The sequence below is a fragment of the Leptidea sinapis genome, chromosome 34, assembly GCF_905404315.1.
Source record: "Leptidea sinapis chromosome 34, ilLepSina1.1, whole genome shotgun sequence".
NCBI classification, from domain to species: Eukaryota; Metazoa; Arthropoda; class Insecta; order Lepidoptera; family Pieridae; genus Leptidea; species Leptidea sinapis.
Genome location: NC_066298.1, coordinates 8268888 through 8292727, shown reverse-complemented (window position 1 = coordinate 8292727; position 23840 = coordinate 8268888). Strand labels below are relative to the sequence as shown.

At 34.0% G+C, this 23840-nt stretch overlaps 1 protein-coding gene across 4 annotated transcripts in view; it reads left to right on the top strand.

The window, feature by feature from the left end:
• Positions 1–23840, top strand: part of LOC126975037 (uncharacterized) — a 119383-nt gene that overhangs the window by 59721 nt on the left and 35822 nt on the right. The window contains exon 1 of one of the 4 annotated variants that reach the window (XM_050822819.1): positions 11311–11577. The exons of the other annotated variants lie outside the window; for them this stretch is intronic. The gene's annotated coding sequence lies outside the window, so the exon portion shown is untranslated. Of the gene's footprint in view, positions 1–11310; positions 11578–23840 lie in introns of those variants that run through there. 4 annotated transcript variants of the gene reach the window in all.

Genomic DNA, 23840 nt, shown 5'->3' with positions numbered 1-23840 from the left:
ACCGTGAACGCAAGGTTGACAAATAAAAAACATGTCTACAACAAAAAGCAACTTCTATTGCAGCCGCTATTATTTTAATAACCTTCAATATCATTTTAATTATTATATAGACACCTACATATAAAAGCAATTTTCTAATCAGACCATTTTCAATAGTTAACTTATGTACCTAGGTATCAAAGTGTAATTATATTTTCTATATTTATATTCTCAAGAGCATTTGTATTGACTCATAACAATTGTTAAATTTTTATCGATTTTCTTTATATAATTTGCTGTAGTAAACATTTACCCTTTTTAATATAAAAAATAGTATTGGTTGAAATTAATGCAAAAATTAGAAATTAACTATACATATCTTTTAAAATGTAATTAAATATTGAAACATTGTTTATCATTGAAGTAATGGACGTTTTTCTTCATGTGGAGAAGCCGCTATTGGAGGTTGGCTGTCGGTTCAGCGATCTGTGTCCTGTCTTCCATACAATCAATATTAGTTCATTCCCGGAAGTTTAGTAGCCATGACTTTGTTCTTCTCCTCGAATCCAACTAGGATGGGAGGCGTTCGGAAGCACCGTAAAATCATCCCGTCCCAAATACCACAGTATCTATAGACGAAGGTTTTCAACCAGTGTGTGTTGCTAGTGATGACTTACGGTACGCAGACGTGGTCTAGCTACGGGCCTTACGCGAAAGCTCATTGTCGCTCTGAGTACAATGGAGAGGGCTATGCTCGGAGTTTCCCTGCGAGATCGAATCAGAAATGAGGAGAACGAAAGTGCCAGTGGGCAGGGCACATAGTACGACGGAAAGATGGCCGTTGGGGCAGTAAAGTCCTCGAATGGCGACCACGTACCGAAGGACGCATTGTTGGTAGGTTCCACAAGATGGACGGACGATCTGGTCAAGATCGCCGGAATACGTTGGATGAGGGCAGCGCAGGACCGATCGTCGTGGAAATTTTTGGTGGAGGCCTTTGTGGCCAGCAGTGGACGTCTTCCGGTTGATGATGATGATGTTGATGACTTTGTTCTCCATCCAGTGCGTCGCTTGCCCTCGACGATGGATGAGATATTATATTTTCTGCACTTGTAAAGCTAATGAGAATGGAAGTATTGGGTACTAAAGTCTACTAACGACTGCGCCAGAACAAGCCTACAGAGTTCAAAAAAATGTTAAAAAATGTCGGTTTTTATCTACTATCTATCGTATTATCTAGTTCTCTCTTCTGTGTATCTGGGAGACGGGTGTAATTTGTAGGAATCTTTTGTTTATTATTTGTCTCTTACATAAGTTCATTAACAGTCTTAAGTATTAACATGAAGGTTCTATACGTTTCAAATAAACACTTTTAATTTCTTTGTTTCTTTCTATGGTTGCGATTTTTCAGTTTAACAAGAAGTGGCAGAGATAATTACTTCTTACATACCTACGGCGCAGTAGAATGAAGTTATTAGAGGTAGTGATAAGTTACAAAGACATGGCAAAATAATAATTTCTCCAAAATTTCATTCCAAATTCCAATGCAATAATATATATTTTAAACTAAACCTTCTCAGAAAGTGCCTTTGTTGGCGTGATAACTTAGCCAAAAGTGCGTCATTTGTAATGTACACATAGATAATATGCGAGCGGATTACTGGTATGAAAATCTTTTGCTTACGGTTTATCTGGCGGGAAAGTTATGTGTAAATACATTTCTAACGCGTTCTTTGTATGTTTTATTTTTTTGAAATTAAAGCACCATGTAACACTAGGTAAGTGCGATACCACTACTCGGTTGTATTGAGGCCCTCGACTTAGTGTCGTAGAAGTTGACCCTTGTTATAAATCGCTAACTTTATCCCCTTTTCACCATTAATGTTGGATATTTGTATTACTTATTGTAAGAATCTCTTGCAATAGACGTTAGAATCTCAGCGGTAGCGGATATCTCTCCTTTTTGATTGAATAAAATATTTATGTAAGCTTGTGCCGAATGCCCCATTTTAAGGTAAATAATTCCAAAATATTGTCACATCTTGAAGTCACGTTCTGACTTTGTCAAATCTTTAAAAAATCTTCAACTGCATTATGAATTCCTTTTAACAATTCTTAGAAATACACATTAGGATCACAGCGTCATGTCTTAGTTGGGGGTCAATGACTTAACAATTGTTTAATTTATTGTTATGTCCATTGAACCATTGAAGGGACTGTCAAGGGATCCAGACAAATTGCTCCTACCACGATTGCATTGTTATTGGAAGTTAATTTTAATTCAATTTAGCTAGAATTATTTATACATGTATTGGATGATAGGCATATCGGGTTAAACTCTTTTTAACCCGAGTTAAGAAAAATGCTTACTTTATTTATTTCATAAAATAATCATCATACGACGGAGTTTTTTTTCTTATGATGTAATTTTAATACTTTAGCTTGATGTACTCTGGTGTGATTTTATTGGACATCGAGGTCGGAAAATTTACGAGGGTGAAATCCAAAAAATTTGGGGGATATTTAGATAGGATAAAATGCCGCAAATGGATAGGCTACACACTCCGGAGGGATGCGAACCATATACCGAGGCCAGCCCTAGACTGGAACCCTCAAGGAAAACGCAAACGTGGCCGCCTAAAGCAAACCTGGCAGCGGACTGTCATTGACGAAGCGAAAGACATCGGAAAGACCTGGAGTGAAATTAAGAGAGATGCTCAGGACTGATCGCGATGGAGATGCACTGTGGATGCCTTCTGCCCCAGCTACAGACTGCTTAGGACATTTCTAAGACGAACCATCTTAAAAGAAAATTATCGATTCGTGTACCTATATTTAAAACTAAAACGTATTGAAGGCTTACGAATGCTTACAATTTTTTTTAATGTCTTTGTAATGTAGTGACAATATGATAAATTTCATGGTCCGGACGTTATACTTGACTTAAATCTCTGTAACCCCAAGCTGGGGTCACAGAGAGTCACGTTGCATCTCCATTAGGGTCAGCCCTTATCACTCTTAATACTACTTGCTTTTGATTGCAAGTAATATTGATTGATTTTCGATTGCAATCAATTATAGTCCGCCGCCAGTTTCGATTTCGACGGCCGCTTTTGAGTTTTATTTTTCTTTTACTTCAGGAAAGAGTCCCTTTGGAGTGTGTGCATCTTTTAATTCGTATTTATTCTGTTGGCCGATCGGGACTTCATGATAGCGCTGCCAAGGATGATCGTTCAAAATTTTGACTGCCCAGTAAATACCAACTCTTTTTCGCTCCATACACTTCTTGTGAAATTTTATGTCTTCTATTATTTTTAGTTATTAGGTACATTAATATTTGAAAACCGCAAAGATTAATAAATGATCATACCAACGAAAGCTACGCAAGGGTTACTCATTGCGGATCTACGCAAGAAAATTTGTACAGGTAACTAAAAAAACCGAATGGGATCTACTTTATCTTCTTGTGTAGTTGGGTATTTGTATTCAAATCTTTTTTTATTTACTTTCTAACCTTCTATTTTCAAATAAAATGATGAAAATATTGAGTCATTTGATCAAATACCAAAAAATTATAAGGACTTTCATATTTCTGATTAGAAAGAGCTTTAATAAAACAATAATAATAATTTATGAGAATGCGACAGAAGATCGTCTAAAAAAGTTACATAAAATAAATAAATCCAAAGTTACATTTGCATTTTTTTAATTTTATTTTTCTTTTCAGTGTGGACACGTCATAGTTTTTATCGTTGTTTATAGTTTGTAAAAAAAATTGAGAGAAATTTCCAATTCGTAAATGTATATTGTTTGTTTTTTTTTTAATGATTTTGAAAAGTAACAATCACAGATACGAATTTTTTAAATACGAATCTCTCTTTTCTGCACAATTATCAAGGCAGTAGGAAAACACATGCAACACGCAGGAATTGAGACTTTACTGGCGTGCATACCTTAGATCTGAATGAGTTAGTCTAAATGCGTTTTACCAAGAGTAGTAAGAGTGTACTAGTTTGTACACTAAGGTCTGTCATTTTACTTATTATAGACTTTGCTTTTAAAAACATCACTTTTACGCTAATTTTCGAAAAGTAAAGATCTTCATAGACTTGTAAATACTGGGATAAATCGAGAGATTAACGAGAATTTAAATTAACCCAAGATAGTTTCTAAAGCGAGAACAGAAACATAGTATAAAGCTATATATTATTATACTCTTTGGTGTAAAGAGATATAATAATAATATGTGTAAAAAATCAATAAAAATTAACAATCGTTACATCCGGTTCATTTGAAATAAGAACAATGCTCCCCGTTAAGCACCCAATCATTTTTTATCCCAGTAACGGTAAAAAGTTTAGATGCCATTTGAGACGTGATTGAACTACAAGCTGAACAAATAATCTATGGACAGTTGACATGTGTCAACTGTCAAGGGTGTCATTCTGCGAAGTGTAAACAGCTGTGCCTAGGTCTCATATTTCAAATACAGCCAATAATAATTCAAACTCTTGTATTATACGATATGATTATCCCGTTCGATTGTTTATGAACGAGGTTGTCGATTCGATTCCTCAGATGTAAAAAAGCGGCCAAGAGCGAGTCGGACTCGCCCCTGAAGGGTTCCGTAGCAAGTAAGATAATATAAAAGTTCTTTAATAATAATATTTGAGTTGATTGAATGAAAGTCTAATTGCGATTTACGATTTATGACGTATTAAAAAGAACTACTTACTAGATCTCGTTCAAACAAATTTTCGGTGGAAGTTTGCATGGTGATGTATATCATATTTTCTCTTATTTTAGAAGTTACAGGGGGGGCGACATTTTACCACTATGAAAGTGTCTCTCGCGCGAACTATTCAGTTTAGAAAAAATGATATTAGAAACCTCAATATCATTTTTGAAGACCTATCCACAAATACCCCCACACGTATGGGTTTGATGAAAAAAATTTTTGAGTTTCAGTTCTAAGTATGGGGAACCCCCAAAATATATTTTTTTCTATGTGTAAGAATCTTAATGCGGTTCACAGAGTACATCTAGATACTTACCAAATTTCAACAGTATAGTTCTTATAGTTTCGGAAAAAAGTGACTCTGATATACACGAACAGACAGTCATGACGAATCCATAAGGGTTAGCTAGTTAGTTAAGACGTAGCCATTTGGCTACGGAACCCTAAAAAGTACATTGTTTAATAAGGGGAAAAAGTTAGCGATTACTAACTAGGGTGCGATAGGAATGTAGTCACATCGATTTAAAGAGCCTTATTACACAAGAGTAGTAAATTCACACTGCTGTTAGGCAACGCATGATAACATGCAAGATTTATTACTGTGGTCTGCATGACAGCGACGTTTTACACTAGCTATACGTCACAGTCACTTTGTTCGTGCGTTGCTGACAATAGAGTTCACCACTATTTTTTTCGAGGCTTTCACATCGTTTACCATCTATCTAGACGTTTAAATAATAATAATAAATAATAATAATAAACTTTATTGGCAACATAATTACACTGCTAAAATAGGTCATAGTTTATAATATAATAACTTTAACAAACAAGTAATTTTAACGTAAAATATTAGATTAAAATTATAAGTTAACAAAATTATGAACTTAAACTATAAAAACCACTAAAACATAATTAAAATAGACCTAGTAAAATTAAAATAAATAAAACAATTAGATTGAGGAGCAGTGCAATCACTTTAGTATTGCCAATCGGAGGCCCACTCAGTATACGTCGAGCCTTCAGAGACTCGACACTGATTTTCAGTAGGCACCGTGTTACGCAGCACGGACAGCGACTGCGGTATACAAATACTTCCTACATCTTAAATTACAATTTAAATACATATTTCTACACTAAAAGCAAAATTTTATAACTATATTAGCAAAATAAATAATAAATTTTTATAACACAACTACAGTCATAGTTTATTGTTGAAAAATGTAAACTTCGCGGACACAGGGTATAAAGAGAATAAGAAGAAAGGAAAAATAAAAAATAAAATGGCAATAGACACGTTATTTGGCCAAAACAAAAAGGTAATATTAATGTATTTTCCAATATTTTCAGAATAATTTTAAATAATAATAGTCGGTTTGTACAATATGTTTGCATGGGAAAAAATATTATAATTTCAATTTGTAAAGATCCAGGGTGTTTCAAGTAATGCTACTTTATGTATTATAAATTGAAGTTACTGTTTTTCTAATACTTATGGGTTATTGATTGCTTAATTGTTTCTGAAATAAAAGAGTCTTATATTTTAATTTGAAACTCGAAGTTGTTTTCAGGTCACAGAGAGGAGGTGGCAAGTCATTCCAACATTTAGTGGCTGTAAACTTGAAACTACCCCGGAAAGCTGCACTCCTGTGTAACGGCATTTGTAATCTATACTTAGATGCTCTTGTGACGTATTCACTAGTATTATCTTTCAACCAATGTAATTTACTATAAAGATATAGCGGCACTTTATACTTTATTATATTGAAAAGAAGCGAAACAAAGTGTAAATGCATACGATAATATTAATAATCAATGACTTCACCTAGGAAGAATATAAAAATCATTAACATTTACCAAATCAACTGCTTACATAAATTTGACTGATTCTTAACTCGGGTATAGTTAAATTCGAGGCATTATCTCGTACCTACACACTCCTCTCGATAAATGCGGGTAGTTGAAACACACTACAATGTGTAACATGGTCCCATATACTAAACCTACGTGTGAAACCAATAACATTTACCAAATCTAACTGAATGACGTATCAATTTGACGTGATTGAACGAAAATAATCAGGTAGTCTTTTTGACACTCTTTAAAAAAAATATACTTGCCATTGTCTGGCACGAAGTTTGTATTTTTTTTATGAAAATAAGGGACGAGACGAGCCGGACGTTCAGCTGATGGTAAATGATGATGCCCATTACAATGCAATGCTGCCGCTCAGGTTGAGTTTTCTGAGCGGCACTACAACTACGCTCATCACCTTGAGACATAAGATGTTAAGTCTCATTTGCCCAGTAATTTCACTAGCTACGGCGCCCTTCAGACCGAAACAGAGTAATGCTTACACGTTACGCTTCACGGCAGAAGTAGGTACCGTTGTGGTACCCATAATCCATAAGTTTGTAGGTAAATTGTAACTCACCAGTATCGTTCCGTCAAAAACATAAAGACTATTATTGTGCGAAACGAAGCGAAGCTGAGCGGAGCTCCCACCAGGTGACTCCAATTGATTTCTGTATTAAATCTTTTTTGGCCATTTAATTTTAAAATTTTTGAATTCTTAGAAAGCTTTAGAAATTTTCTCGACAATAATCGAGACAGAATTTTGAATTTCGACTTGATTCAATTATTATAATTAAAAACAAACATGATTTACAAATAATTATAAATTAGCACGCGCTATTTATATTTATTTAAAATATGAGCCGATTAATCAAATTTTGTTTGATTAAATTTGTTTTGTTTTTGTACACAGACTTAGTTTCTTAGAAGCGGTACGACGAGCGACTGCGGCATCCTAGTATATATACGTATGGACGTAGACAACCTGACAGTCCGATACTGCGAGTCCATTTTGATTTGTCAATGTGTACGTTAGCTAGTGGTTTGATATTCAAAATACTAAGGAGCTGAAGGGTGGCTGACTGTTTACGACATATCGATCATAATCGGTTACAATAACAATAGATTCGCTTACCTTTTCTACCTTGCTGTATCTCCGTTAGAGATTTTCTTCGCTCTTGCTCGCTTTGTTCGTCTAAACGCTAGCATATTATAAGTATATGGTCAAAAACCTTCATACACAAACTAAACAAAGTCATAAAGAACGATAGAAATCGATTTTCATACAACTTTTCCGCCCGCATTTGTACGTAATAATGACGCAGGTTCGACCCGGTCGTCACATCGATACGGAAGAACTCAGTTTTTTTTTTTCAGAAACAGTTTTAAATATGGCGTACTTTCAGAGGCTATAACACTTAATTTTTAATTAAAATTGTCGCAGCATATGTCTTTTACGCGGTCGTGACTTACTTGTTTGATCTCGATCATTAGGTACAAAGAGGATTTAAATAGTTAAATACTTTACTTACTCTAACGGTTTCGTTTTAAAATAAGACAATAATTTAAAAAGTTTATTAGCATGGAGTTCTCATACATAAAATGAAATCGAATAGACTTTATTTAGACGTCATAGCATTGTTTTCTCCAAATTATTTTGAATGTTTGTTTATAATATTTGTTTACGAGCTTTATTGAAGTCTTTTTACATAAAAAAATATCAAAAATCGAATAGGCTATATATGCCCGAACCCGTTGCCTAGTTTTGTTGCAAACAAAAAACACAACCGACGCCAATATTCTATTCGAAAAAAATTAATATATTAAGCACTAAAAAGTAAATAAATAATGGCGTATTTTTAGACAATCTAATTAATAAATCTAATTCTAGTTTAGTGTATTGTTATTTTGGTGTCGGTATCAGCCAAGGCAGAACTCTCCCAGCATCCTTTTTTTGCGCTCTTTTTAATGTAATATACAATATTGTACAGCAATAGGCTATAAAATAATCATAATCTAGTCCCATGCTATCGGATCACTTAGATATTCAGCTGTGGAGTAGTAGAATTTACGACAGAGCCAAGAACATTTAGATTTATTTATAGATAATGCCTGAACAGTGGCTGGGACTTTATTATAAAAGTGTATACATTTACCCTTAGAGCTAGTATGTATCTTATGAAGCCTTCTAGAATTAGTTACAAGCAAACCCTTTTTTTCTAGTGTTATACTAATGAAAATCACATACTGGCTAAGCTGGATTTTATTTAAAATACTGAAACATATTATGCGAAGATTATATATAAATTCAGAACTTTATAGGCTTTAGGGAAAACTACTTACGTAAAGTGCAAACTTGAACAATTTTTTTATATGACAATAAGGGACGAGACGAGCAGGACGTTCATCTGGTGGTAATTGTTACGCCCTGCCCATTCCTTGATACTTGAAAAACCCAAATCTTCTGAGCGGTACTACAACTGCGCTCGTCTCCTTGAGACATGTTATGTCTCGTTTGCCCCGTAATTTCACTAGCTATGGAGCCCTTCAGACCGAAACACAATAATGCTTACACATTACTGCTTCACGTCAGAAAAAGTCGCCGTTTTGTACCCATAATCTAGCCGGCATCCTGTGCAATGGAGCAACTGGTATTGAACAAATTACGGTTGAATATTGACTTAGAGTTAGCAAAGAATTGTTATAATATGACCTACATAATATGCTATACACATGTATATATTCTAATAACTCGTATTGTGAGGTTCTCATACACGTGCAACTTCCTTCATTTCTTGTTTTGTACATGTGGGAACAATATTGTGACGTTTGTATACATCATTCATCATTCTGATTGGTTTCTTTTTATGCACAATATATTGTATTTGTCTTCTGTCGATTCTGTGTTTATTTATTTCTGCGACTCTGTTGCCATCATACTTTACACAATATTATTGCAAAAATGTTTTGTTTTTTATAAAATCTTTGTAATAATATTTGGTTTACTTTTAAAATTAATTATTTTAATTTTTTAATTTAATTTATGGTTTGAATTATACTTTGGATCTTTTTCTTTATTGTATTTACAAACTTTTTCGGACTTATCATAAGCTACTTTTACTTCAGACTTAGACACTTAGAGTGAGTTTACATGGAAGATTCGGTGATATCCCAAAAATATGATTTTTCCATATGTTTGTTGTCCTGACCTACTTTGCTATACATTCCTGCAAATTGGAAAGAAAATAGACTAAGACCAATAATCCCTGCTATTGCTACAATAATAACCTATTTAGCACGATTAATGTGCTCGTCAAATCGTGTAGTTAACTGTTATCGTAACAAATACATTTTTCAAATTTTAAAACTCCAGCCATGATAGGTATTTGTACTCATGTGACTTTGTGTGCCATAAGTATATTATGTATAACTGGTATAACATTTTCTATTTCGAATATAATCTTTAGTACTTTATTTGATTAAAGAAAAACTCGTTTATTAAAGAACTGTAAATTTATTTTTTGATTAGATTTTTGCGTATTGTTTTGATTAGAAGTATGGCTATTATGGGCCCCTCTTCGGATAAAGGCCTCCTCTTTTTCGTTCCATAATATTCGGTCTTTCCCACAACAAGCGCTTATTCCGACATGTTCCATTAAATCAATTCATAGGCCACAAATTATAGCCAACTCAATTATAACTGTTGTTATTTACCGAAAATTACTCATAAAAATAACATTACCTAATTGACTCGGTCTACATTTAATTTACATTCAGTTCAACACATAATTTTAGCATTTGAAAGGTAATAAACGACTTAAATCACCTTGAATACTGACAAACTTAAACAGTGGACCTACAGAATGGGCCCAACAATACAAAAAAGACCATTCGGTATGCACTATGTAATTGTATTTTGTGTTACCATTCATAAGCGGAAACGAGACAAAATGAGTGAAAACATATGTAAGTTTGAGAGAGCAAGGGATATTGCATTCCATGAGGTTACGATTTGTGATGCGCGCTAGTTGGCTTCCTAATAATGTTGCCAGTAAGCAGAATTACCGAAAATCAGGGAGAACATTGTAAATTTTAATCCTGTGCATCATTTTTAAATAGTTGTTACTAATTCTATTTCATTATTATTACACAATGAATAATCAAAAATAATAATGAATGCTATGAATATGAAGAACATAATATGAAATTGAAATAAGTATAAAATAGTATGTATTAAGTACTAGTACTACTTAACATTAAAGATATAATAACTGGGTTGAATAACTTGAATAAATTCTAGCGATAATGAGTTAGGCACTTTAGTTATGTATATTGAGATTGGAGTAATTAATACTTTGAATTTAATATTATATTATATAGGTACCATATTGCAAAACTGAAGTGGCAGTGGGCAGGACACTTAGCTCGACGGACAGATGGCTGGTGGGGCAGTAAAGTCCTCGAATGGCGTTGGTACTTGGTAGGCCCCCCACAAGATGGACCGACGATCTCGTCAAGATCGCCGGAATACGTTGGATGAGGGCAGCGCAGGACCGGTCGTCGTGTAGATCTTTGGAATACGCCTTTGTGCAGCAATGGACGTCTTCACGCGGCTGATGCCGACGATGATACAATATGATTTTTTGCCTATATGTGGTAAGTTATTAAATAACTTGAGAGTTGGCAATACCGTTGCGCCGGCGCAGGCCTCGCGGCTCGTAATGCGCCGGCCGTCGGCGGCGGGCCGATCACTAACAAAAGCGCATTTGAGGAAGGCGGACGGACGGGCGCCATTCGCGAAACAAACAAAACATAACAATTATTATTTCGACCAATCATCAATCAATAATTATTAATCGTACCTTATTTCAAATATTCACGTGTTTTGTGAATTGTGTTGGTGTTGTGTTGTGGAAGAAGATACGCCGAGGCTACTTTCACTGGATTGAAAGTTGATATTATCATTCGGGGACCTTCTTGATTTGATACGGAATGCAATCGGTAGTAAGGTAAAAAGTAAATTTTATCTTTATTGCTAGTTACAGAAGACACTATTTCTTTTTTCGTAAATCTGAAAATAAACCGAAATTTATAGTGAAAGAAAAGTTGTCGCAAACAGGATTTTAAACTGCAACGCTTTCGATATTTTCTTGATCAGGCCATCAAAGCCTTATATCTTGAGATTATTATGAACTATTTATTTGGTAGTAACCAAATAAATAGTTGATTTAACTCTGTCAGATTTATCAACAATATATTTTATGTACAATATTGAAAACATAAAAAAGTCAACACATAAATGGAAGCTTACTATTACTACCTACATAACTAATATTAGAACATAAAACGATGCAACAACAAAATAAATTTTTAACTGTCAATATGGAAGTATGAGGTTCAATATGATTCACTCGGCAACTGAGGACCTTAAGCCAGAAAAAAAATTATGTTAGATACTAAACATGAATATTGAAACAATAAGATAATTTTTCAAGAAAGTTTGTGCTTTCGAAACGAAATTATGGACAAAAAACTCAGCATTTCCTATTTTCACATCATAAATATAAAAACTTGATAATTTCACTATTACGGACGTGATATTGACCGAAATAATTCGTAGCGGTATAACTGAACGTGTATTTCTCACATTCTCGATAACTGTAGTGCTAGAGTCAAATGTATAGACAGTGTGCCAGATTTCACAATTTTACTCATAATATTATGTTAGCATATATAATAAACACTATAGAAAATATTGTACAATAAAACGGCTTACTGCGATTTAAAATCTATACTATAATATTATAAAGCTGCAGTGTTTGTTTGTTTGTTTGTTTGTTTGAACGCGCTAATCTCTGGTACTACTGGTCCGATTTGAATGATTCTTTCAGTGTTGGGTAGTCCATTTATCGAGGAAGGCTAAAGGCTATGTTTTATTTTTTCAAAATTAGGGATCCGTAATAAAATTGCTATTTTGTAACACAAGGTGTAAAATCGAAAACCTATTTTTGAGTGCGCTGCAAAAACTATTGACAATAGAACAAAATGATGTACAGGCTATAATATAGGCAATATTTTATTACAAGTATTAGAAATACTGGTCGTATTGATAGTCCATATTATGTAAAAACAATACTCAGGCAATCTTGAAATCAAAATCATAATCTCGACTCTCAGAAATATAACAAAATTATAAATTTTGTTTACTATTCACGTATGAAAATAAGGTTAAGTTACACGATCAATGCTGTTATCATACATCATGACAATCATAGATGTCCAATTACGAAAAAAAAACGATTTCCAAAATGTATGGACCATAATTTAACTTATGGCACTTATGGTAAGCTGTGGAAATATTAAAATGAAATATCTATATTAAATTTACCGCGCCAAATGTCAAAAATGTAGATGCGAATATTTTATTAAATGGAGAGGTGGTAAAACCAGTGGAATCTGCTGTATTTCTTGGCATTACTCTTGATTCCAAATTGCAGTGGGGCCCCCATATTGAATGATTGGCGAATAGACTTAGTTCTGCAGCATATGCGCTTAAGAAAATTAGACGGTTAACTGACATAGATACGGCGCGATTAGTATACTTTAGTTATTTTCATAGTATTATGTCCTATGGTATATTGTTATGGGGCAGTGCGGCTGATATTAATACCATCTTTGTGCTGCAGAAGAGTGCTATTCGCGCGATTTATAACCTAGGTCCTAAAGAATCATTAAGAGAAAAATTTAAAGAAATAAACATTTTCACTGCTTCTCAATACATTTTTGATAATGAGTCGGACTCGTCCATGAAGGGTTCCGTAGCAGGTTATTTAAATGGAAAAAGCAAAAAATCTTTGCTCCAAAATGATATAAAATTATTTAAATGGAAAAAGCAAAAATACTTTGCTCCAAATCATACAGTGCAAATGAGCTCTCGTCATTTATATCTATTAAAAAAACTAGGTACTTACTAGATCTCGTTCAAACCAATTTTCGGTGGAAGTTTGCATGGTAAAGTTCATCATATTTTTTTTTATTTTCATCATTTTCTTACACATTTTACCACTTTGGAAGTGTCTCTCGCGCAATCTATTCAGTTTAGAAAAAAAATGATAAATGATAAAAAAAAATCAAAAACCTCAATATCATTTTTGAAGAACTATCCATACCACGTATGGGTTTGATATAAAAATTATTGAGTTCCAATTCTAAGTATAGGGAACCTCAAAATTTATTGTTTTTTTTTTCTATTTTTGTGTGAAAATGTTAATGCTGTTCACAGAATACATCTACTTACCAAGTTTCAACAGTATAGTTCTTGTAGTTTTGGAAGAATGTGACTGTGACAAACGGACAGACAGACACGTTTTTTGCCATTTGGCTACGGAACCCCAATAAGAGGAGGTCCACACGCTCTTTTTATTCTCGAAATTTCTTAGGCAACACAATATAGCCGAATTTCGCGCAAACGAAATTATATGCAGAAGTCTTGAAAACATATAATAAATCCTCATCGTATAAAAACAAGTTATGCGAATCTGTTATCACAGGTATAATATTTGCTCTCACACTCTTCGAGATAAGTATTATCTGATCGTAGCGCTCACAAACTGACATTTCGTGATTCTATTTCTGTTGATAATGTCACATTTTTATGAACAATGTAATTTTCTCACACGACTTACTCGAGAGTTGACTAATACGAGAGTTAAACGCTGTGACATAACGAAGGTGTAGACGTGTATTAAATACTAATAAATTTGTACTCAATGTTATCTCTTTATGTATATATATATATATATATATATATATATACAAGTATACATGCCGTTGCCGCCCGCTTCGCTGTGCGAATATTAAAAGGAAATAAATTAAATTTTATTCATCCTATTACAAATACAATAAAAATAAGTAGCCATAAACCATCTAGGATAAATTTCCCTTCGAACGGTGGTAGTTTCATGCCGATACCATCAATGGTTTAGCCGTGATTGAGCCTCAAACAAAGACCATTTTCATTATATATATATAATATATAGATTTATTTCAGTCGAACCTTAACGGAGACGCGTATTAACTTGAGTTAAATAGATTTTTGGACTTAAAATGAGACTTAGCCAGGTTTGTAAGTAATATTCGATTTAGAGAAGTTGACATGTTACTGTAGACTAAAGGTCTGCGTTAGATCGGGGAAAGAACTACGACATCCTGGACGGTTCAGGTTCATCTTTCATTTCGCTTCTAGTGTTTACCATTGGGAGGCTCCTTTGCACAGGATGCCGGCTAGATTATGGGTACCACAACGGCGCCTATTTCTGCCGTGAAGCAGTAATATGTAAACATAACTGTGTTTCGGTCTGAAGGGCGCCGTAGCTAGTGAAATTACTGGACAAATGAGACTTAACATTTTATGCCTCAAGGTGACAAGCGCAATTGTAGTCCCGCTCAGAATTTTCAAGAATCCTGAGTGGCACTGTATTGTAATGGGCAGGGCGTATCAATTACCATCATCTGAACGTCCTGCTCGTCTCGTCCCGGTTTTTCATACAAAAAAATAGTAGTCTTCACATCTGAAATGATTGCTGGTAGCCAGGTGATAGGGGCGGCCACTTTACGTTTACTTGGGTATTTCGATTTAGGGATTGCTTCCAAATCTGGAGCCAATTTAGGCCCATTTTCAGCGTAATATCTGCTTTTGCTTACGATGACCAAGTGTTGGTGAAGAATGGTCTTTGAAATCGTCCTCGTACATGATATAACACTAAGTTACACATTTTTGTAGTAAAACTTCTTTAGGCACGACTTGGGGGTCAGCTCAGATGTTTTTCTGACGGAAGTAACGCTCAGAAAAAGAGTCAATTGAAAGAAATTTTTAAACCGTTAATGGTGTTAAAAAATATTTCAAATTGATCAGTAATATTTAAAAAAAAATCAAATTTAATGTAATATATTAATGCGTCTGTTAATTATTCCTGAAGTTAATTATTATTAAGTTTTACTTCAATCGCGCGTTGAGATTACACGCACACACTTTTTTAATATTTTTGCAACGTAAATTTGTTTTTACATTTCGACATATTGATTTTTTATTATTTATTGTTGTAGCGACATTAATAGTAGATTTATGGGATACAGCCAGCTGATTGGCAGACGGACAGAAGAGTCTTGGTAATAAATATTATTTTGTATTATGGTATGCAACACTTAAATAATTATTCAAATCAGTTCCCAAATGGGGAAACACCGGGTAACATAGGTACACCAAAAAACGTTAAATCCTTTATACGTCTACGTAGACAGCTGTGAAAACGCCGAAAAAATTGAGGTTGACAATAAACCTCTATTTTGAGCCATGCACGCACACTAATACAAAGTGACATACAAATCGCGAGTGTAAGACGTAGCTTGTCACGCACACTGAAGTAATAAACCTGGCCTGTTTTCATCGGTTGTCTAGCAGCAAGAAACTCTATCTAGACATATAAATTATCTGCGCAAAAAACAAACAAAGAAGTTGCAAACCTCCCCTCTTTTTTTTCTGAAAATACGGGACGAGACGAACAGGACGTTCAGATGATGGTAATTGATACGCCCTGCCCATTAAAATGCAGTGCCGCTCTGGATTCTTTAAAGCCCAAAAATTCTGAGCGGCACTACAACTGCGCTCGACACCTTGAGACATAAGATGTTAAGTCTCATTTGCCCAGTAATTTCACTAGCTACGGCGCCCTTCAGACCGAAACACAGTAATGCTTACACATTACTGCTTCACCGCCGAAATAGGCGCCGTTGTGGTACCCATAATCTAGCCGGCATCCTGAGCAAAGGGGCCTCCTTCTTGTTGAAGTCCGTCGAAAAATATACATTCTTATCAATACTATTAAGAATGGTATATTGCAATTAAACATGTCGTTAAGTAATAATAAAGGACTCATTCGTAATGAATCATGCCACTGTAGGCGATACTAATTACTTATTATTTTTAATGACCATTTAAGTCATCTTAATTCTTGGAACATATGCCCGGAACAAAGCTTTTTGTACTGTGTCCCAATGACTCGAATTAATCAGTAAGTATTGATAATCTGTAGTAGAACATTCAATTCTTAGGAATTTAGTTAGAATAAAAACATCACGTTTAATGCAAACTCAAGATCAAAACAAATAAATGCTACAACTTGCAATAGCGAGTTACTTATTTGTTTATCGTCTTTTTTTTAATTAAAATACGGGACGAGGCGAGCAGGCCGTTCAGCTGATGATAATTGATACCCGAGCCGCTCACGATTCTTGAAAAACCCAAAAATTCTGAACGGCACTACAATTGCGCTCGTCACGATGAGATATAAGATGTTAAGTCTCATTTGCCCAGTAATTTCACTAGCTACGGCGCCCTTCAGGCCGAAACAGACGCAACGCTTCACGGCAGAAATGGACGCCGTTGTGGTACCCATAATCTAGCCGGCTTCCTGTGCAAAGGAGCCTCCCACTGGTAAAATTTGGTCTGGTCTATCTTGTACCAGAGATACTTAGCCAATATCGAAAAGACCAAAATATGGTATTGGTATGATAGTACTTAGACGTACTTACGTAGGTACATAGCATATGCGTCATGCTCGTGAACGGGCGCTACTTGTGATGGCAGGATGATCCTGTTACCAGAAACTCTGCTTCAGATTCTGAAAAGTTATTACTTGTTCATTGTTTTTATAATCTATATATATATATATATATATATATAAATGAATTGCTGTTCGTTAGTCTCGCTAAAACTCGAGAACGGCTGGACCGATTTGGCTAATTTTGATCTTAGTCCAGAGAAGGTTTAAAAGGTGAATAAATAAAAAAATGCTGCTAAATTAAATAAAAACAACAAATTTGTTTATCCTTTGATGTGTCCATACATAATTTCTATGTGAGAATTTATTGACGCACGGTTTGGCAGTTCTGCTGTTAAACAATTTCATTACGACAGCAGGGTGCATATTTTACGATGTAATTTTTGATGTTATGATATTATATTATTGACAAATTCATATAAAAATATTATTTTATTTATTACAGAACAACGTCAGTCGGGTCAGCTAGTCGCTTATAAAATGCTCGCAAAATACCTTTATTTATTTACGGTGTGTGTGGATTATGCAGCTACTGTTTTTTTTTGTATTATTTTACATTTACTTTTTTGACTTACTCGTAAGGCATTGACTATTTAACATTTGAGTATTTTTGTTGCATCTCTCTACATATATTGTAAGTGAAATGATTTGTCAAACGATGAACATGTAAATGTTGATTTAATAAAGTGGCAATGAGTTTATTTGCCAATTCTTCTCTTCAGCTCAACTCTTTACGAAGTGGCGGTAAATTAAATAAGAAAAGTAATTTTTGACATTCATAAGTGTCATTTCCGGATCTACACGAATAAAGTGATTTTGATTTGATTTGATTTATAATTAATGTAGGATAATCCCTTGATATTCTTTCGAGTTAGAATTCGTAACGTCGTTGGAGAATCGTGTCTAGAAAAAAAGAGATTTCTAAAACAATTACTTAAGATAAAATGCTGAAATGATGAAATACATTTTGTACTTAAAATGAACCGCACCGTGAAACGTAATTAGTCTATGAAAATAGTTAATTAAGATAGTACAAAAGAGAAATGCTTAGTATAAATCAAGTCGGCTTTAGATATTGTCCAACATTATAATAGTAGGGTTGCCACGTTTTTATTCTATTTATTTAATTATTATAATTAACAGTTGACGGATCAGCCTAGTAATCCAATGCGGAAATACTGTCGTTTATTGCAAAAAGTATTCTTAGTACGCTTCATTCTGCATGTATTTTAATTAGGTATTCTAAATTATTTGAATTTTTGTTACTATTTTAAAGTGATAAACCTCACTTCTGGGATAATTGTAAAAAATAAAATTTATAATTAAAACTTGTGAACGATGCGGGACTCGAACCCGCGACCTCCCGCGTTCCGTGCGAGCGCTCTTTCACTGAGCCAACCGTTCGAGTGACGTAACGTTCATGAATCTTGATATGTCATGTTTTAAATTTAGAGCAGCTATAACGAAATATATTAAAATTATCATATTATAAAATAAATCAGTTCAATCAAAATATACCTAACTTTTATCAAAAACCTCACAATAACTCGCGAATGCATGAAATATCTGATTAGAAGTAGTCATAATAGTCGTTAGTGCTTTTCTAAAGATACTGTCATGATCGAACTGAATAAATGGACTTAGACTTTGAGTGTTGTCACCTATGCCTATAAGATAATAAATTATTAACTGCCGTAACTAATTATTTTAATTATCTTTTACTTTATGAAAATAAGGGACGAAACGAGCAGGAAGTTCAGCTGATGGGAATTGATACGCCCTGCCCATTACAACGCAGTGCCGCTCAGCATTATTGAAAATACCCAAAAAGTCTGAGCGGCATACAACTGCGCTCGTCACCTTGAGACATAAGTTGGCAAGTCTCATTTGGTAATTTCACTAGCTACGGCGCCCTTCAGACCGAAACACAGTAATGCTTACACATTACTGCTTGACGGCAGAAATAGGCGCCGTTGTGGTACCCATAATATAGCCGGCATCCGGTGCAAACGAGCCTCCCTCTAGTAAATCTCTGGTATCTATGTCTAATAAAGTTTAAAATATACATGCGACAACCCTAGTTATCACTGTACCACATGTAGAGGAAACGCGTCAACCCTGACGACAGACATTGCTCTTAATTACTTCCTAATCCACTACTTTATTTAGGGCTAGATGATGCAAGACACATGGTTTCTAACGGAAAAACAACTAAAATAGTTTGCCTTAATGTTACAAATGTTTTATAAATAAAATACTGACGTCAAACACCTAATATTATAATATATTATACTAAAATATAAAAAATAGATATTCACTTGGTGGTACTTTCCCACTACCAATGCTTGATTTTATTTTGAGAAAACGAAAAACACTATAATAACTTGAATAGCTATGTAACATTTTCAGCCTGATTATTTTTCATAAATTCAAATTCAAATATTTTTATTCAAAATAGGATGTGAAATCACTTATTGAAAGTCAAAAAAACTACCACCCATTCCAAAATGAATGCCTCAGAAGGCCTGAGAAGAATGGGCGCAACAAACTCAGCGGGTTTTTTTTTTTTTCAACAAAAATGTGTTTTACAATTAAAGTAACATTTACAAAGTAACAAAGTAACATTGTACAATTAAACGTATTATTTAATAGCCTGAGGGCGGTCGCTCCATTCCCAATCTGTGGTATCATTAAGAAAGTCATTTATGTTATAGTAACCTTTACCACACGTTTTTTAACAATTCTTTTGAATAATGTAATACTTTTGTTTTGAACATTTTCTGGGATCTTGTTGTAAAAGCATATATACATCGCCCCACAAAAGACTAACTAACTCGACTTAGCCGAGTAGTAGGCATCATCAGTTTATGTCTGTTCCTGGTGTTAACATTATGGTTATGACAGTTTCTGGCAAATTCACTTATGTGCCTATGAACATACATTACATTATCAAGAATATATTGAGAAGCAACAGTCAAGATATTAATTTCTTTGATAATTTCATAGTGGGTACAAATCCGGAAAATACCCTTTCAAATGATAAAAATTCAAATCAACCCTTAAACTATTTTTTCTTCCTCTTAATAGTGATTTTAATTATTATAACACTAGAAATAAGACATTGCTTGTAACTAATTCTAGTAGGCTTCAAAGATACATAATAGCTTTAAGGGTAAATGTATACAGTTTTACAATAAAATCCCAACCACTGTTCTGGTATTCATAAATAAATTTAAATGTTTTATTAAAAAAAATGACTCTGTCATAAATCCTACTACTCCACCGCTGAATATCTAAGTGATGTAGCAATAGCAATGACAGTACAATATTGTATATTTTATTAAAAAGAGCGCAAGAAGAATGCTGGGAGAGTTTCAGTAGTAGTATATATTAGAAATGACGTCAAAAAGAATTCTAAAGGAATCAATTATGAGAAAATAAATGCCTTTTTATGTCTTATGAAAGGTTAATTAGAACCGTTTCATGTTACGCATGCTGATAGCCGAGTTATAATTTACAACAAGCCATTCAATATGAATTAACCTCTTTATTGATCCAATAAAATCTCTATTATACCTGGTACATACAGGCGAAGTAGATACATTAAAGTTTTATGTACTGTGTTACAGGCTCGAGTACAGAATGACCTATTTAAACGGATATTACACGATCAATATCGTATTGATAGTGTGCAGAAGACCATTTTAGTTATATGTATAATACGGATATCATATACCTTCATCATCATTCCAGCCGGAAGAGGTCCACTGCTGGATAAAGGCCTCCCCCAAAGATGACCATGACGATAGGTCCTGCGCTACCCTCATCCAACCTATTCCGTTGATCTTGACCAAATCCAAAGAATAATTGAGAGAACAAGTACAAGATCATCGGTCCACCTTGTGGAGGGCTTAACAACACTACGTCTTCCGGTACGTGATCGCCATGCGAGGACTTTACTGTCCCAACGGCCATCTGTCCGTCGAGCTATGTCCATCTGCGCTATGTCGGTAACTTTGGTTCTCCTACGGATCTCCTCATTTCTGATTCGATCGCTACTCTTTTCAATCAACTAGAGTATTTTACAATGGCTGTAATATAAATAACAAATTAGTTTGTAAGGTGCTACATCCAATATATTAATCGTGTTTAAATAATATAGATTATTTCATATAAAGAGATAAATAATTAACTGTATAAATATAAATTATCATATATTGGATGCACCTTTAGAGCTTGAATTCATTGTTTGTGTAAGGATTCTTGATGATTCTAATATTCAAAAATATTTTGTTATCACAATAATTCGAGAACACGCACGGAACGCGAGAGGTCGCGGGTTCGCGTCCCGCATCGTTCATAGAATTTTGTTTTCGAATTTTATTTGTGTTATAAATTTAATCCCAGAAGTGAGGGTTATACTTTGAAACATAACAAATTGATCTCAATTAATTCTCACTGTTCGCGATGAACAAAAGAAAGATTGATATCTTCTTAAAGATGTATAATTCGTCCGTCTTAACAGGATTACATATATAGTTTATTGTGTGGTTCACGTGTCGTGTGCAAGTAGTTGAAGTAGTATAGAGTGAATGAATGAATGTTGTATTTGACAGTTAGATGAAGTATGATTGACAGAGTTGGTAAACGAAGTAATATTTGAGTTATTGGAAGGGTTTAGTTCATAGGTTCTCACCGTGGGCGATAACGCCCCCTTGTGGGCGTTTGAGACTTTCGGGGGGGCAGTAGAAGACCCAGAGAAAAATTAGGGGGCATTGAGATGGCACAGATTGGGCGTGGGTAGATTAAAAAATATAGTCTAAAATGGCAAAAAAATACACGAAAATACTCTAGAAAAAACATATTCTCATAGCAAAATAAGGTTGAGAAACTATGGTTTAGATGTATGGCTCGATATAATAATAAAATTAAATTTAATCCAGTCGACGATAGGAAATCTAGAGTCGACATTCATAATGTAGTTGATTATACTTGTATACACATATACGTACGTTCAGCTGTTTAATTTTCGAAATTCTTGATAATTGTGGCGATGTATGTTCATAAAATAAATCCAAACATGAAAGGATACGATCGCTTACTTAAAAACTGAAGTGCCTCTCACCACTTTTAAAACTGCATTTGCATATCGCTTTTCGTATTTATTGTAGGTACCTCGGACGTACAACAAATGTTAAGGCTATATAAATTAAACGAACACTCGACCTTTGTGCCATAATATATTTTATTCTACACTCTTTCGGAAAGTCTCCTCGTATTGAATCAAACCAAATCAAAATCACTTTATTCATCCAGGTCAAGGAATTTTTTTTCTCTGAGACGTAGCATTTTCATCGTTTTCAATTTTTTTTAATTATAATGTATCTATAGTAATTCAACAAAAATACTCAAACCTCAAATACTCAATGTCTTACACAATAAAGTCAGAAAATGTAAATTACCTGCTAAGTATAACCAAAAGAGTTATTGAGTACAGAAGATGCATCAATCGACACACATTGAAAATAAATAATATAATAATATATAAGACTATACATACATATGATATTAAATAACTTTACATTTAAAACCATGAAGCAGGGTTTCCGATTATAGCTTCCACAAGTAACGCACGAACAGCATAACGCATTGACCAGCCACCCCACGACGCCGCCACAAGCATTGATGAGTGTGACTTCTGGGCTAAAAGAACCTCTTTTTTATGTGTCAATATGATCTGTTTCCTATATTATATCTAAGTAATCTGTCATTTTGTTCTCAATCGACTCTTAGCCTATAAGCTCTTGTTACATGTTCACAATAATATCGTTCAATAAAAACAATGATTCTCAATTACATGTCAGTTCACAAGAACAATGGATTACAATACATAATCATTGTTCCAGTTGTATTTATACAAATTGGTTTGTAATTTGGAAACTAGGTACTCCTATAAACTCCCCGATTTATTGTATCATGCATTAGACCTTATTAATAGACATAATAAAACGAAGCATCGTGTATCGTAGACCAAAGGAGATGGGGATTTCTGGGCTAAAATGTAATAAGTTGAGACATGGTTATAAAAAGAAAAAATAATATAAAATTATAAATAGAAAAAAATTGTCATATTTTTCTATTTCAAAATGTAGAAAATTATCCTAATTCACAATCTAGAAAACGAGAAATCTTAAAATTAAGATTTCATTATCTTAAAATTCACGATGGGATATCGATTACTATAATCGATTACTGTGAATGAGTTAATACCATTCAACCCAAAACCACTTGCACCAGATGATTGATTCAATAAAAGTACCTAAAAATACATAATAATCAACATAACATAATGGCATTAGTTAAATAAAAAATTAATAACTACTTAATATTGTAAAGAAATCGATCGAAGAAAAAGTCGATTCTGAATCTCGTTCTGTATTTTTAATCTGTGCTGACAGTGACAGCCACAGAATTGTCAATTGTCAATCGTTGTTTCGTAGTATCGTTTGTGCATATCTACGCGATTTGTCATTTGAGTGTTTACCGTTGTTTTATTAATATTTTCCTTCTTTCTATTTAACTTCTGATATTGCTAAACTTGTACGATCATTATCGTACAACAAAAAAACAATCGCATTTCAAAAATCTGCTGT